Here is a 14937-nt window from a genome sequence, read left to right as displayed (position 1 = left end):
CTTGCGGAGGCGGGGCCTGAGCTGTGCCTGCCCAGCGCGCGCGGTTTACGTCACTAGTCTGCGCCCAGGTTTCCCGGCAGGTTCTCGGCGGCTCTTCTGGTGCTGGCCGCGGTGCGGCCGAAGGCTGTCCGAGGTAGGCTCCTCTCGGCTCTCCCATGGAGGAGGCGGCGCTCACTGCAGTCTCGGATGCACGAACTTCCCGCGGGACGTCGCCGGAGACGGTGGCTGTGTGCGCGCAGGAGCGAGCTGCCTGCGTGGGGGTCTGAGCGGGCACCGGGGTCGCGTCCCGGAGGGAGCCGAGTCGCCCGCCGGCCTGCGACGGCCCTAAGGTAGCTACTTCCTGTAAGCGAGCTCCAGGGCGGAGCTGCGGGCTGTGTCGGCCGCCTGAGGTCGGAGAAGGGCCCCGGGGCGACTTGCTTTTTCGCGTGTTCTGGGGTGGACGCAGCTTCCCTGGTGATCCGCAGTGAGTCGGATTGATTGCCATTCAATCCGGCAGAAGTCTGGCTGGTTGGCCCTGTCCGGTCGCGTACTCGTTAAGTTCTGCATATCAGTTTTATTTGCCTTCGTGAGTTTTCAGAAGATGGTTTCGGCTTGCTGTAACGTTTTGAGCTTGCTTGACTCAGTTCCCTGGCACTTAATAGGGTTTACACAAAATGCAGGGTTTGGGGTTCCTGCTTCTTTGATTTCTCTACGATAATGGCAAGGCATTTAGTTTAGGAGTGGTCTTGAGTGCAGTTTCTTTAGATTCTATATCATGTGCCCGTTTGATACCATATTAATTATTTTTAAAGTTAAAAGAGGAAGTCTGAGATTTGACGTTTTTCATTCCAGTAAGCTGTATGTAGAAGCTCTTACAGTACTTACTAAGTGAAAGAACAGGAAGGCCAGTAACTATATATCTAAGTATTTAGTAATTTTCTGTCCTTTCACCTACTTCCATATTTTCTTCTTTCCAGGGTGGAACTACTCTGCCGTGGTTAAATACTTTAAATGGGAATAAAGGATAGCGTTTCCAAGAAAATGAGAATGAATAAATCATCTCTGTTTTTTAAAAGAAAGACCATATTAAACTTACATGTAAGTTAAAATTTTAATTTCTAACAGTATTGCTAAGTTAGATCGGAGATTAGGTTCTGTAGTATTTTTTTGTTTGGTTGTTTGGTTGTTTTTTGTTTTGATTTTTATAGAGACAGGGTTTCTCTGTGTAGTCCTGGCTGTCCTGGAACTCACTCTGTAGACCAGGCTGGCCTCCTCTGCCTCCCTAGTGCTGGGATTAATGGCATGCGCCACCACTGCCCGGAGGTTCCTGCCCACCTCTTGTCTAGCTTGTCTTGTTGAGTCAGTAAACTTTAGGTTGATTGAGAGGCCCCATCAGGAAAAATAAGGTGGAGAATGACTGATAATGTTGTTTTCTTTAGTTTTTCACAGATACGGGAAATACCACTACTAGGTGTGCACACACAAGAAAAATGAGCTAAACCTGAAGCTGAGACTGCTATAAGCTTTAGATAGTAGTAAACATTATGTAGAAGTAGACTTAAGAGCTGAACTTTTACAGCCAGGTATGGTGATACAAGCTTGTAATTCCAGCACTCCGGAGGCTGGGACAGGATGATTTCAAGATCAAGGCCAGCCTGGACTCCATAAGGAGACCCTTCAGTTCTAACATTTTAAGATGATATGGCAGTCAGGATTAGTAGAGCCAATCTCTTTTCTGAGTGATCCTCTCATGAGTGCCTAACATTCTGAGATGTGTTTTCTGTGGCTGTCAAGGAGAAATAACACTATCCTCTGATATTGTTTGAAGTGGTAGCCCTTTGATGTAAGGAAAGCAGTTCTACTGACTTTGAAGCTCTGTGAAGATATAAAATGAGTCACATATGATTAAATAGTACCCAATTTTTTTCTATAGAAAATATAAAAAGCTTTACCTAAATCTGACTTATTTGAGGGCATTTGTTGTGGTAGACACAAGAACTCTGTAGAGCGACATGACATGTGATGGTGGGTTGAAGAGAGACTTGCATCAAAGGATGCAAAGTAACAGGTATATAGAGTAAGTTGTGAGATTTAATGTATAACATGAAGGTTATAGTTAGTAAAAATTGTATTAGAGACTTTAAAACTCCCTACTTGACAAACTAAAGTTCTACATACTTCTTTATTGTAGAACTAAGCACATATCTCAGATTAAAACATTCCCAGCTATAACATTTTGTATATAGCTAGTTGTATTGATTTTGTATAGATAAATTTGAAATTAACACTTGTATAAAGTTCTGTGAGGACTTTAAGTAAGAATAAATGGATTGCAGGTGTGTTCATATTTTTTGGCTTTGTGTCTTGCTTATAGGGCTCCTGTGTGGTCTAACATGTAATGTTGGAATGTTACTCTACTGTGGTATCTCACATAACTTTGCTCACTTAGACTCAACCATAGTAATCTTTCCTTTCCCAGAAAACAGCATACCTGCTCTTAAGTAGAGCCTGCGTTTATAGTGCCACTTTGTTCTTTTTCCATCCCTTTCAAGTCTGCGCAGTGTTACCTCATCAAGGCCTCCTCCCTTAGCGCCTTAGTGTGCATTATTTTTCACCATGGCATTTACCACATTGCAGTGCCCTTTTATTTCTTGTTTTACCTTGCTTCTGTCTGGGAGGTAACTTTCATGAAGACCAGAGTTTTGGTCTGTGTTTTTCTTCATGGCTCTATCCCCTTGTTCATACATTATGTACTCAGAACACCTTTGTTAGTTTAAGTAAATGTGATTTATAGGCAAGCCCAGTTTTTCACTGAGAGCCACAGCGAAGGAGGTTATGATCTATATAAGTAACCTTAATACAGGTTAGGAAATTCAGAATGGAATAGGCTAAAGTCTAGGGAATTCAGGAAACATGGTAGTTACTTTGGCTCCTGGAATTCAACTAGGAATTGCTTACAGGAGTGCTTTTTGGTTGGGCCCTTTGCAATGAAGCCGGTAAATAGACAATTAGGAGTAGATTAAAGTGGTAGCCATGGAAAGAACACAAGGTGTGTGAAATACAGTATTAGGAACTAAGATTTAAAAGTTAGGTGTGAGCTGGGCGTAGTGGTGCACGCCTTTAATCCCAGCACTTGGGAGGCAGAGGCAGGCGGATTTCTGAGTTTGAGGCCAGCCTGGTCTACAAAGTGAGTGCCAGGACAGCCAGGGCTACACAGAGAAACCCTGTCTCGAAAAACAAACAAACAAACAAACAAAAAAAAAGTTAGGTGTGGAACAAAGGAAAGGTCTTAGTTATTGGTAACTACATTGGGACCCCCAATGTTAGCTGCAAGTTACCTGCTGTGACTAGGCGGCATCCTTTGAGAAAAGGGTAGAATAAAGGATGGCACCTCACCTCTTGAGTCTGGTTCTGCTTCCTGCTTGTTATTACAAGTTATTTAATGTCTCTACCCGCCCGTTTTTCTCATTCCTAGCTTCTTCCACTTAAAGAGTTAAATGTCCTGCTTTGTTAGTCACTACCTTGATACAGGGTCTCTCACTGAGCCGGTAGCTGTGCTGGTAACAAGTCTGAGAAGTCCATTTCTCTGCTTTCTCTCTCCTGTTCCCAGTGCTGCCATTATAGGTACTGATGAGGCCATACCCAGCTTTTTTTTTTAAAGATTTATTATTATATCTAAGTACACTGTAGCTGTCTTCAGATGCACCAGAAGAGGACGTCAGATCTCATTACGGATGGTTGTGAGCCACCATGTGGTTGCTGGGATTTGAACTCAGGACCTTCGGAAGAGCAGTCGGTGCTCTTAACCACTGAGCCATCTCTCCAGCCCCATACCCAGCTTTTTAAAACTTTGGTGCAGGGTTTTGAACTTGGGTCCTCATATTTGCTGAGCTATCTTTCATGCCTTCTGTTTTCTCTTTCAGCTGTCTTTTAAGCTTGACCCTGTCTTATAAAAAATATCCATGTGGCATGTGCTCAGCTTTGTTTGACCTTCAGTTACAGAGAGTAGGAACAGGATCAGAGACTATCAAAGCAACTCATTTCTTTCAGGACATTCACACATATGTCCTATTAGTAAACTGTAAGTCCAAATGAGGTAATTATTTTTCCGAGTTTAGTGGCTCGTGGCTACCTTAGAATTTGAAGATTAAGTCTGCACTCCTCCCCAACTGGTATAATTCCAGAAGTAAACAGACTGAAAAAGCAACCTTAATTCTAGAAAGCTGTTCATATAAAATTTGCTACCACAAATGAGTGCTTTTGTGGAAAACCAACACAGATAGCCAAAGTAATTGTCTTTAAGGAACTTAGTGAGTTTGAAGATGAGTTTTTCTTCAGGGAGCTGAAGACTTGGCTCAGTGTTAAGAGCACTTGTTGCTCTTGGAGATGACTGGCACTGACAGCCATGTGTAACTCAGTTTCAGGGGACTGACCTTCAGCGGCCCCAGCAGCGCACATGTGTACAGACATAAAATCACTATTTCAAGTTTGTCTTGAAAGACAGAACAGTGACTGATAATTTCTAAAGTCACGTGTACGTGATTGAGGCAACTTGCCCCCAAAGCCCTTCTGCTTTACATGTTTGGGTAGTATGTAGGTAAAAAGGAAAAGGAAAGAGAAAGGAAGTTTTAAACAGTGTCATGAAATGTTAAATTGTGAAGGAAATTCTTACATAAGGCAAAATAAAAGTAGGAGCAATTAACTTTCATTGACCTTAGAATAAAATGAACGGCTTTCTAGAATTAAGGTTGCTTTTTTACTATGTTTACTTCTGGAAATATACCAGTTGGGGAGGAGTGCAGACTTGTCTTCAGTTCTAAGTCGGCCACTAAACTATGAAAATGAATGCCCTTATTTGAATTTAAGTGCATTATTTTAAGCACCCCTTTACCTTATTGATTGGGGGCAGAGAGGGGGGCCAGTCAGTTCTCACTTCATGAACCTGGCCTGTAAGTAAGGTAGACCACAGTTTCTTAGTTTCCTGTACTCAAACCAAAGAAAGAGAACACTACACACGCCATGCAGAGCCTCATGGGTGTGCTATTCAGAATAGAATAAAGAACTTTTTAATCAGAGGAATAGCTTGTAGCTCCGGAGGGAGATATGATTACTTGACTTAATAGTTTCAGAGGCTGGGAGAGTACCGTGGTAATGTTAGTTTCACTTTGGGTTTCTTGTTTTTTTTTTTTTTTTAAATCAACAGAAGTATGGAGGGGAATTTGTGGTGAGGCAGTCCATGGTGTGCCTAGCTGTGTCAGATGTCATGGCAGCAAATAATATTGGTGATGGTTTTGTTTGCATGCTTTAATTTTTTTGTTACACCATGCTGACTAGTTTTATGTCAACTTCTCACAAGCTAGTGTCATTTTGGATGTGGGAACCTCAGTTGAGAAAATGTCCTTGCTGGACTGGCCAGTAGACATGCTAATGATGCATTTTCTTTAGTGATGATTGCTATGGGAGCACCCAGCTCTCTGTGGGCCTGTAAGATAGTAGGCTGAGCAAGCTAGTTAACAGCACTTCTCCAGGCCTCTGCAGCAGTTTCTGCCTCAAAGTTCCTGCCCTGCCTTGAGTTCCTGCTCTGACTTTGATGATGAACTGTGATGTGGAACTGGAAGCAAAATAAACCCCTTCCTTCCCAAGAGCCCTTTGGCTATAGTGTTTTCTCACAGCTCAAGAAAGCTTAAGATACATATAATATATTTTGATCATATTCTTTCCCCTCCTACCATTTCTTTTAGACACCCCGCTCCCATTTCATGTTCTCCTTTCTCTTGAAACAACAGTAGATAGATAGATTCATCGATAGAAAGAAAAAAACCAATAAGACAAAAATATAACAAAGCAAAACCATGGAGTCCATTTTACATTAGCTAACTGTTCCTGGAGTGTGGTTGATGTATCCAGTATCACTGCATTGGAAAAAGCTGACTTTCCCTTCCCCGGTAGGGATTGGTTATAAATTGCTTCTTGAGTAGGAATGAGATGTTGTGTCTGCTTCCCCTTCTCAGTGCTGGGATTTGTGTGGTGGAACTTGTGTGTGCTGTCACAGACTCTGGGAGCTCATATTATATATATATAGTTCATACCAACCTTGTTAGTCTAAAGATGCTGTTTCCCCAAGCAGGGCAGTGGTGGCCCATGCTCTGCCCTTTAGTCCCAGCAGTTGGGTGGCAGAGGTTCTGCTGTTTGACCCATTTTTTTATGTTGATTTGTTGATAGGCATCAGCGGTTGGTATTTTGTGACTTGTGAATAGATCTATAGTAAACACATATATGAAGATGATTTTTTTTTTGGCCTGTCAGCAGTTTTTTTTTTCAGGTACAGACCTATAAATGGTATAGTTAGATCATGTCTTTTGTTTTTAGTTTTTGAAAGTATTTTCATACAAATAGGCTGTACTAGTTTACACATCCATTAATCTGTTTCCTTATTCCTCCCCCTTTATTGTTTTCTTGATGATAGCCATTCTGACTGGGTTGAGATGGAATCGAAGTTCAATTTGATTTATGTTTTGCTGATAGCTAAGGTTGTTGAACATTTTTTGGTTATTTATTGGTCACTTGTAGATAAAAACATTTGTGTGTGAGTGTGTATTTGGGGTGTGTGAGTGTATTCTTTGTATATGTAAAGATTAGAGGACAACCTCAGTTGTGAGTCTTCATCTTCTACCTTGTTATAAGACAGGAGTATTTGCATAGTTAGTGGTTTTGGTCTTTGGTTTGGTTTGGTTTTGGTTTTTTGAGACAGGATTTTTCTGTGTGGCCTTGGCTATCATGGAACTCACTTTGGAGACCAGGCTGGCTTAGAACTCAGAGATTGGCCTGCATCTGTTTCTCAAGTGTTGAAAATAAAGGTATGTGCTACCACTGCCTGGTTGACAGTTTTTTTTTGTTTTTTTGTTTTAATTTATCCTTTTCCTAGGCTGTGAGCATTGCCATTGCATTTTACTCAATATCTAGTGATATTACTTCCTATCATATTTTGATATTTTACAGTTCTGCTCTGGCAATTTGGTTCCATATTACAATGCTGATCTAGATGATGAAGCTATTTATTACATATGAAATGGCCACTCTAGAATAGGCAGATTTAATTTTTTAGGGTCAATTGATGCTCATTCTATTCATCTGTATTGATCTAGAAAACATGAAGCATACGTAGGAGCTGCCAGAAAGCTGTGGGCTTAAAAGACCAATAATTTGCTTAGAGCTTAGGTTACTTGCTTATAAACAAGTAACCAGGCATGCAGAGTCTGGTAGCAACAATGTAGGCAGAATTCTTTTTTAAAAAATTTTGATAGTTTATAGAAATGGTTGTCCATCTTGTTCAGAAATCCTACTTTTCTCCTCCCTGCATGTGTTTCCATCTCTGTAGCTGATGGTTATAGTCAGATAGGGCTCGAGGAAGTCACCTTTAAACATGAGGTGACAAGTGTTTGGGCACATAGAGCGGTACCTTAGATTTGTTAGCTTAGAGCCTGACAGTCTCCAAACTCTTTACTTAGAACTTCATTGTACATCTTGCCTTAGGAGCTGCAGAGGGAAGGCTAGAAATCCCTTGAAAGAGGAATGCAGGAAATGTTTTACATAGATGACTGCTGGCATTAGTGTTATATTGATGCTGCTCTTTGACCTGTTCTCCTTCACAAGATGGAGAGTAACTTAGACTATTGGGGCGACTTTCCTTTTGGAACTCAGAGATCCACCTGTCTCCCTTTACATGCTGGGATTAAAGGCATGCACCACCTCAACTTGCCTTTTTTTCCCTCTCAATTTATTTTTTTTTTTAACTAAAATCTAACTACAACACTTCTCTAAACTTCCCTTTCTTTCCTCCAGTCCCTTCCATATCATACTTCCTCTCTCAAATTGAGGTGCTCTTGCAGAGAGCCCAGGTTCAATTCCAAGCACTGATATGGTGGCTTACAACCATCTGTAACTCACAGATGCTCTTCTGACTTCCATGAGCACCAAAGGCACATGCAGTACATATTCATGCAGGTGAAACACTCAAACCCACTTAAAAAAACTAAGCCTCTTTTAATATGTATGCTCATGCAAAAAGCTCAGTTCTTTTAGATAATCCTAACCAACACACCCAGTGAAGAGTATACCTCACAGAACCCATTGTTCACAGCACAGGAAAACATACAGAATTATCACAACTGACCAGCTAACTTGAACCTATGAACATACTGATGTTTGTCCCTTAGATGATTGACTTAAACAGTTCAACAGACTTAGTACAGTAAGTATAAAATTTCCAACATGGGAGCCAAGGATATCGGCTTAGTTGTAAAAACCTAGTTTTGATACGGCACAAAACCAACCCAACATGCTTTACTGCATACTTCAGAGCTGCCAGAAAGCTGTGGTCTTACAAGGCCAATAATTTGCTTAGAGCTCAGGTTACTTATTTATAAACATGTAGAGTGTGAAAGAACAATGTAGGCAGAATTCTTTTGTGGGTCTTATGGAGATCCCCAGTACTGCATAAAGCCTACCCAACATGTCCGGTTTACTTATTTTAAATTTTGTTAATTTTTTTTATTATTTTTGAGGCTCTTATTCTGTATCCCAGGCTGTCCTCAAATCTTACTAGCGTTCTCACGCCCGGCCAGGAAGAACACAACAGACCAGAATCTTCTGCGGCAAAACTTTATTGCTTACATCTTCAGGAGCTAGGAGCGCAAAACCCCCAGCCCCAAAAGCGAAAGCCCCTTCTATAATGAAACCGAAACCCCTTCCCTATTTAGGAGAGTTATATTTCGCCTAGGACGCATCACTCCCTGATTGGCTGCAGCCCATGGCCAAGCTGACGTTCACGGGAAAGGCAGAGTACAAGTAGTCGTAAAATACCCTTGGCACATGCGCAGATTATTTGTTTACCACTTAGAACACAGGATGTCAGCGCCATCTTGTGACGGCGAATGTGGGGGCGGCTCCCAACATCTCCCCCTTTTCTTTTAATAAGAGCAAATAGGCCACCCATATTAATGAGAGTGGAGATAGAGGTCAAATCCCCAGTGTGCAGGTAAAGGAGCCATGTACAGGATTAGCTCTTAGGCTCACAGGCTTTTACCCAGAGCAACCCTGACCTGCTCCCGTGTCGTTTTGCCTGGAGAGAAGGACACTTGGACACTCAACCTTCTTGAAAGATGACATGTCTCCCTAGAATAGGCTCATATATGCCGCAGAGCCTTTCTACTGCAGTGCTTAGCCGTGCAACTCTCTCGGGCTGCTGAAGCACACTCACTCTATCCCGTGCAATGAGACTAGCCTCATGGGATATAAGAGCTGAGTGGCCAGCGACCTATTGCCTAAGCATAGATATATCAGGGGAAGCTCCATGTTCTAGTCCTGCAAGCGCCTGGGCAATAACCACCTTGTCTCTCTTAGTTTGGGCCTTAAGCTTACAGACCAATCAAAGAAGCAACACTAATCCACAGCAAAGTGTATCTCCAAATAATATCAATCCCACCCATTCTTTAAAGAAAGAAAATGCTGAGGAGATCCAATTGGGTAATCCTTTGGTCAGGGACAGGTCCAAGCGCGTGGAGTTGACCTGAAGTCTCAATTCCCGAAGGATCTGTTCAAATTCAGCCATCCAATTCTGTAACATATACTGAAAAAGACTTTTTGACAAATTAGCTGCCCTAGTAAATTTAACATACTGAATGGAAGTAACACACAATCCCGGAAACTTTTGTTTACACCCCAGCTGAGCTATTTGTCATAATACATCTAGTTGTATCTGGACAAGATCTATGAGTTGATTAACCAGCATGAGACCTCTCTGTATCTTGACATTAGCTGAGGCCTGTTTATCTATGACTGTAGTCACTGAGGCTGACAAAGTGTTAATGGTGGCAGTCATCTGGACCTGTCCAGACAGAGCCAAGGCTGTCTGAATCAAGGCTAAACCCAGTTCCTAGTTAGTGGTAAAAAAGCAGGAGAATACTTGAGCATTATACATCACCGTCATTGGGAGTGGAAATGTCGACATTATCCCCCAACGCTGCTCTCTTTTTATTATTGACGCCCTGGACATCACCAAGACGAGGGACATTAGTATTCCCTTGGTCAGTCTGGATTTTTCGGGTGAGTCTTTCTGGTATCCAAAATGGGTTGTCTTCATTCTGTGGGAAAACACAGATAGCTCCCCTGGATCTTATCAAAATAGGATCCGGGCCATACCATTTATTATCAAGGACATTTTTCCATTTAACCATCTCATTGGGCCTATCTGGCTCTGTACAATGACGTTCAGCCGCAGTATGGCCATGAACATCAATATTTAAAAAATTGAGTGTAAAGAGTGCCATAGACACAGACACTCTTGGTGCTCGGGGTACAGTCTCCTCAAAAGTTCCCCTCTTCTGTTTTATAAGATAGGCTTTGAGGGTGCGATGCGCACGCTCAACAATACTTTGTCCTTGAGGGTTGTATGGAAGTCCAGTCAGGTGGGTTACGTCTATCTGACGGCAGAACTGCTGGAATTTTTGAGACGTATAAGCTGGTCCATTATCAGTCTTAAGGAGTTTGGGTTTCCCCCAAGCACTCCATGCCTCAAGGCAATGTTGAATCACATGTGAGGCTTTTTCTCCGGTTAACGGAGAAGCAAACATGATGCCAGAACATGTGTCAATGGACACATGGAGATATTGAAGTTTTCCAAAGGAAGAAACATGTGTAACATCCATTTGCCAGACCTGTAGAGGTCGAATACCGCGTGGGTTAATTCCCACATGAGGAACTGGCAAGAACTCACAGCAGCTTTGACATTGAGTAACAATGTCACGGGCTTCTTTTCTTGTCAAGGAGAAACGACTGCGTAATGTTTCAGCCGTCACATGAAAATTGTTATGAAAATTTCTTGTAGCCTCTACCGGGGATGATAGGGCAGCAGCCACCACTTTAGTGGCCTTATCTGCCAAATCATTTCCCAGAGCCATGGGGCCAGGTAGGCCTGAATGGGCTCTAACATGAGTAATATAAACAGGAAATCTTCTAGATAACAAAACTAATTGTATCTGCTGAAAAATATTGGCAACTCTACTGGAAGGCTTAATCACTCCAGCCACTTCTAAAAGATTTACTGCATTAACCACATAACAGGAATCTGACACAATATTAAGGGGTTCTAAAAAGGTTTTTAAAACTTCTAAAATCACTAAACATTCTACCACTTGAGGTGAATTTTTATTATATTGTTTGGATACCACTTTACCATTAGCCACATAGGCACCTATGCCAGTTTTTGATCCATCAGTATATACCACAATCCCATTTTTAAGTGGGTTTCTTACTGTTATTTGTGGAAAAACAACAGATTGATTTTGGGCAAACTGTAAAATTGGATGTTTTGGATAATGGTTATCTATTTGTCCTGAAAAGGAGGTAACTAAAACTGTCCAATCATTAGATGTGGCTGCCAAGGTTTGAACCTGTGCAGCGGTATAAGGTACAATTAAAAGATATGGACTTCGCCCAAAGTGGGTGATTGCTGCTTTTAGGCCTCTAAGGGCAAGCTGTGCAATTGCATCAGGATACCAATCTATTATTTTAGCTGGGGATACGTTTGGATGGATCCACAACAATGGCCCATTCTGCCACAAAACTGCGGTTGGCAATTGTGCTGTCTTAAAGACACACAAACTGAAAGGCTGCGAATCCTCAATACGTTGTAATTGTGCATTCTGTAAGGCTTTTTCCACCTTTTGTAAGGCCTGGTTAGCAGCTAGAGTAAGAGTCCTAGGGGAGGAGATATGAGGATCTCCTTCTAAAATACCAAACAAAGGCCTTAACTCAGCGGAAGGAATCTTTAAAAAAGGTCTGAGCCAATTAATATCTCCCAACAGCTTTTGAAAATCATTTAAGGTATGGAGGTGATCTCTTCTTATCTCTACCTTTTGGGGCACAATCTTATCTGGGGACACCACAGAGCCCAAGAATTGTCCTGTATCAGAAATTTGGACCTTTTCTGTGGCTATCTGTAAACCCCACTGACTTAAAGTTTTAAGTAGAAAAGGATATGCCTTTTGTAGCATGGTAAGGTCTTTATGGCACAGGAGGATGTCATCCATGTAAAGGAGCAAAATTAAAGAGGGGAATTGTTCCCTCACTGGCAAAAGAGCTTCTTGTACATAAAGTTGACACATAGTAGGACTATTGGACATTCCCTGTGGTAAGACCTTCCATTGATACCTCTTATCAGGTTTCATGTGATTAATAGAGGGGATGGTAAAGGCAAATCTGGGCCTATCTCTTGGACACAAAGGTATAGAAAAGAAACAATCTTTAATATCTATAATAATTAAATTCCAGCCACGTGGTAAGGCGGAAAGTACAGGGAGACCCCTCTGTACTGGGCCAAATAAGTTCATTTGCTCATTAATGGCTCTGAGGTCATGGAGCAGTCTCCACTTTCCTGACTTTTTCTTAATTACAAAAATTGGAGTATTCCAAGGTGAGGTAGAGGGTTCAATATGGCCTAGTTTTAATTGTTCCTCTACCAGTTGAATCACAGCTTCTAGTTTTTCAGAGGATAGGGGCCATTGAGGAACCCACACTGGGTCCCCTGTTTTCCATGGTATGGGTCGTGCTGCCCCAATGGCCACTAAGGAAAACCCAGACCCTGTCTGTCTTGGTTTCCATTAGGTGAGATGGGCTCTATCCTTCCCTGTTCTTGATGTCCTAACCCTTTTCCTTCTTTATAACCCATCTTTGCCATGATATTTTTTGCTTTAGCTGAATACCCTCCCGATGGGGCGTTTTCATTGGACAAAATAAGGCCCAAATGCTGCATAATATCCCTTCCCCAGAGGTTAACCGGGAGTGGGAGCACATAAGGTATGAATTTCCCTTGCTGCCCTTCAGAGGATTCCCACGTCAAGGCAATGGAGCTTATAGTGGGACATGATTGATAACCTAGGCCCTGTAATGAATGAGATGACTCTGTGGTGGGCCATGCTTTGGGCCACCAATGTGTAGAAATTATACTTTTATCTGCTCCGGTATCAAGGATGCCTTCAAACTCTTTTCCGTTGATCTTAAGGCGGAGCTTAGGTCTATCATTCAAAGATACAACCAAATAGGCAGAATCATTTCCTGAGGAGCCCATTTTCTTTATCTCAGGTCCTGCAAATTTCTCCCTGGTATTATCAGGGAGGAGCAGCAGCTGAGCTATCCTATCTCCTTTACTAATAGAAAAAACGCCTTTAGGGCTTGAGCACAGGACCTGTATTTCAGGGGAATGTTGACAATCCATAACTCCAGGGTGGACTACTAAGCCCTGTAAGGTGAGTGAACCCCGGCCGAGAATAAGGCCCATGGTTCCCGGGGGCAAGGATGGTATAGGCTCCACTGGCACCGGCTGAATACTCATTTGAGGCATTAATAGGAAGTCGGAGGCGGCACGCAGGTCCACCCTTGTGGGTCTTCCTGGGTCGCCTCTCTGACTGCTTCCTGGGTCCTGACAAACCGGTTCCCATATCTTTGAGGGCCCTGGGACCGAGGGCCCGATGACCCGTTTTTTGGCACATAAGCTGATTGACTATCAGGTGGGGGAAGAATTTTGCCCTTTATATCCCTCACAGAGCGACACTGGTTGGCTCTATGATAACCCTTGCCACACTTAGAGCAAAGAGTGAGAGTCCCTCCCTGTTTATCTGGAGCTCTGCAATCTTTCTTAAAATGCCCAGGCTTTCCGCAGTTAAAACATGTCCTCTGATTATTTCTGCCCATGGAGCGGTTTTGGGATTGAAGGATGGCAGCCGCTAAACCTGCATTGCTGAGAGGTCCCCCAAGCTCTCGACAAACCCTGAGCCAGTCTTGTAAGCCTTTGTTCTTTCTTGGGGCTATGGCCGCTCGGCACTCTTTTGTGGCTTGCTCATAGATGAGCTGTTCTACCAGAGGCGCAGCTTGCTCTGACTCTCTAAAAATACGCTCTGCTGCCTCTGTCATTTTGGCCACAAAATCTGAGAAGGATTCCTGAGGTCCCTGGATTATCTTTGTTAATTGCCCAGTGGCTTCCCCTGCTCGGGAGAGCGCCTTCCAGGCCCTAATAGCCGTGGAGGAAATTTGGGCATAAGCTCCCCAATGGTAGTTTGTCTGATCAGCAGAATAAGCTCCCTGACCCGTTAACAAGTCAAAAGTCCAATCTCTCTGCTCTGGAGTCAAAGCAGCTGCGTTTGTTCGGGCCTGCGCTTGTGCAGCTTCGTGCCAAAGCGCTCTCCATTTCATATATTTGCCCATACTAGGGAGAGTGGCTTTTACAATCGTTTGCCAGTCAGCAGGAGTTAGTGCCATGCCGGCGAGCCTGTCTAACTGCACCAAGGTAAAATTAGCATTGGTTCCGTATTTACGGACCGACTCGGCAAGTTCTTTAATTTGTAAGTATTCTACCGGAGCGTGGACACGCCCACCCTCGGCTCCTTCAAAGACCGGAAATGCCTGTTGTATTTTTCTTTGTTCCTCTCTGGGAATGAATGAGTCTGCGCACTGCCTCTCTGCGCACTGCCTCTCTGCGCACTGCCTCTCTGCGCATTGCCTCTCTGCGCATTGCCTCTCTGCGCATTGCCTCTCTGCGCATTGCCTCTCTGCGCATTGTTGACGCACTACGCAGGGCGGGGGCTCCGCATAGGGCGGACCTTGAAACCGACTGCCCGGAGGTTGAACAGTACGCTGGCTTTCGCCAGCCGCTTTTGGCTTTTTTCTTGACCAATTAGCTGGCTGGTAATGGGCTGCTTCTTTCTCCCAGTCTGTTTCCTCAGAGGAGAATTCTTCATCTGCTTCAGAGCTACTAAGAGCTGGCTTCCTGAGCTCATCTAGTGACGAGTATCTCCTAGAGACCTCCGCTAATCGATCTTTTTTCTTTTCTTTTTTCTTTTCCTTTTTTCTAATCTCTCCCCAGGTATTCTTACCTGACCTAAACTTTTTCTCGGGTTCAAGACC

General features: G+C 43.1%; 1 protein-coding gene across 6 annotated transcripts in view; it reads left to right on the top strand.

Moving 5' to 3' along the window:
* The first annotated feature begins 35 nt into the window (after positions 1–35).
* The window catches only part of Nipa2 (non imprinted in Prader-Willi/Angelman syndrome 2 homolog (human)), a 31228-nt gene continuing 16326 nt past the window's right edge, over positions 36–14937 (top strand). Inside the window, exons 1-2 of one of the 6 annotated variants that reach the window (NM_001256132.1) lie at positions 36–133; positions 957–1077. The gene's annotated coding sequence lies outside the window, so the exon portion shown is untranslated. Of the gene's footprint in view, positions 1078–14937 lie in introns of all 6 variants that reach the window. The other 5 variants (NM_001256130.1, XM_006541324.4, NM_001256133.1 and 2 more) reach the window with 5 other exon arrangements.

The sequence above is a fragment of the Mus musculus genome, chromosome 7 (genome assembly GCF_000001635.26).
Source record: "Mus musculus strain C57BL/6J chromosome 7, GRCm38.p6 C57BL/6J".
NCBI lineage: Eukaryota > Metazoa > Chordata > Mammalia > Rodentia > Muridae > Mus > Mus musculus.
The sequence above is the reverse complement of the archived record's forward strand: the minus strand, read 5'-3'. Positions and strand labels throughout refer to the sequence as shown.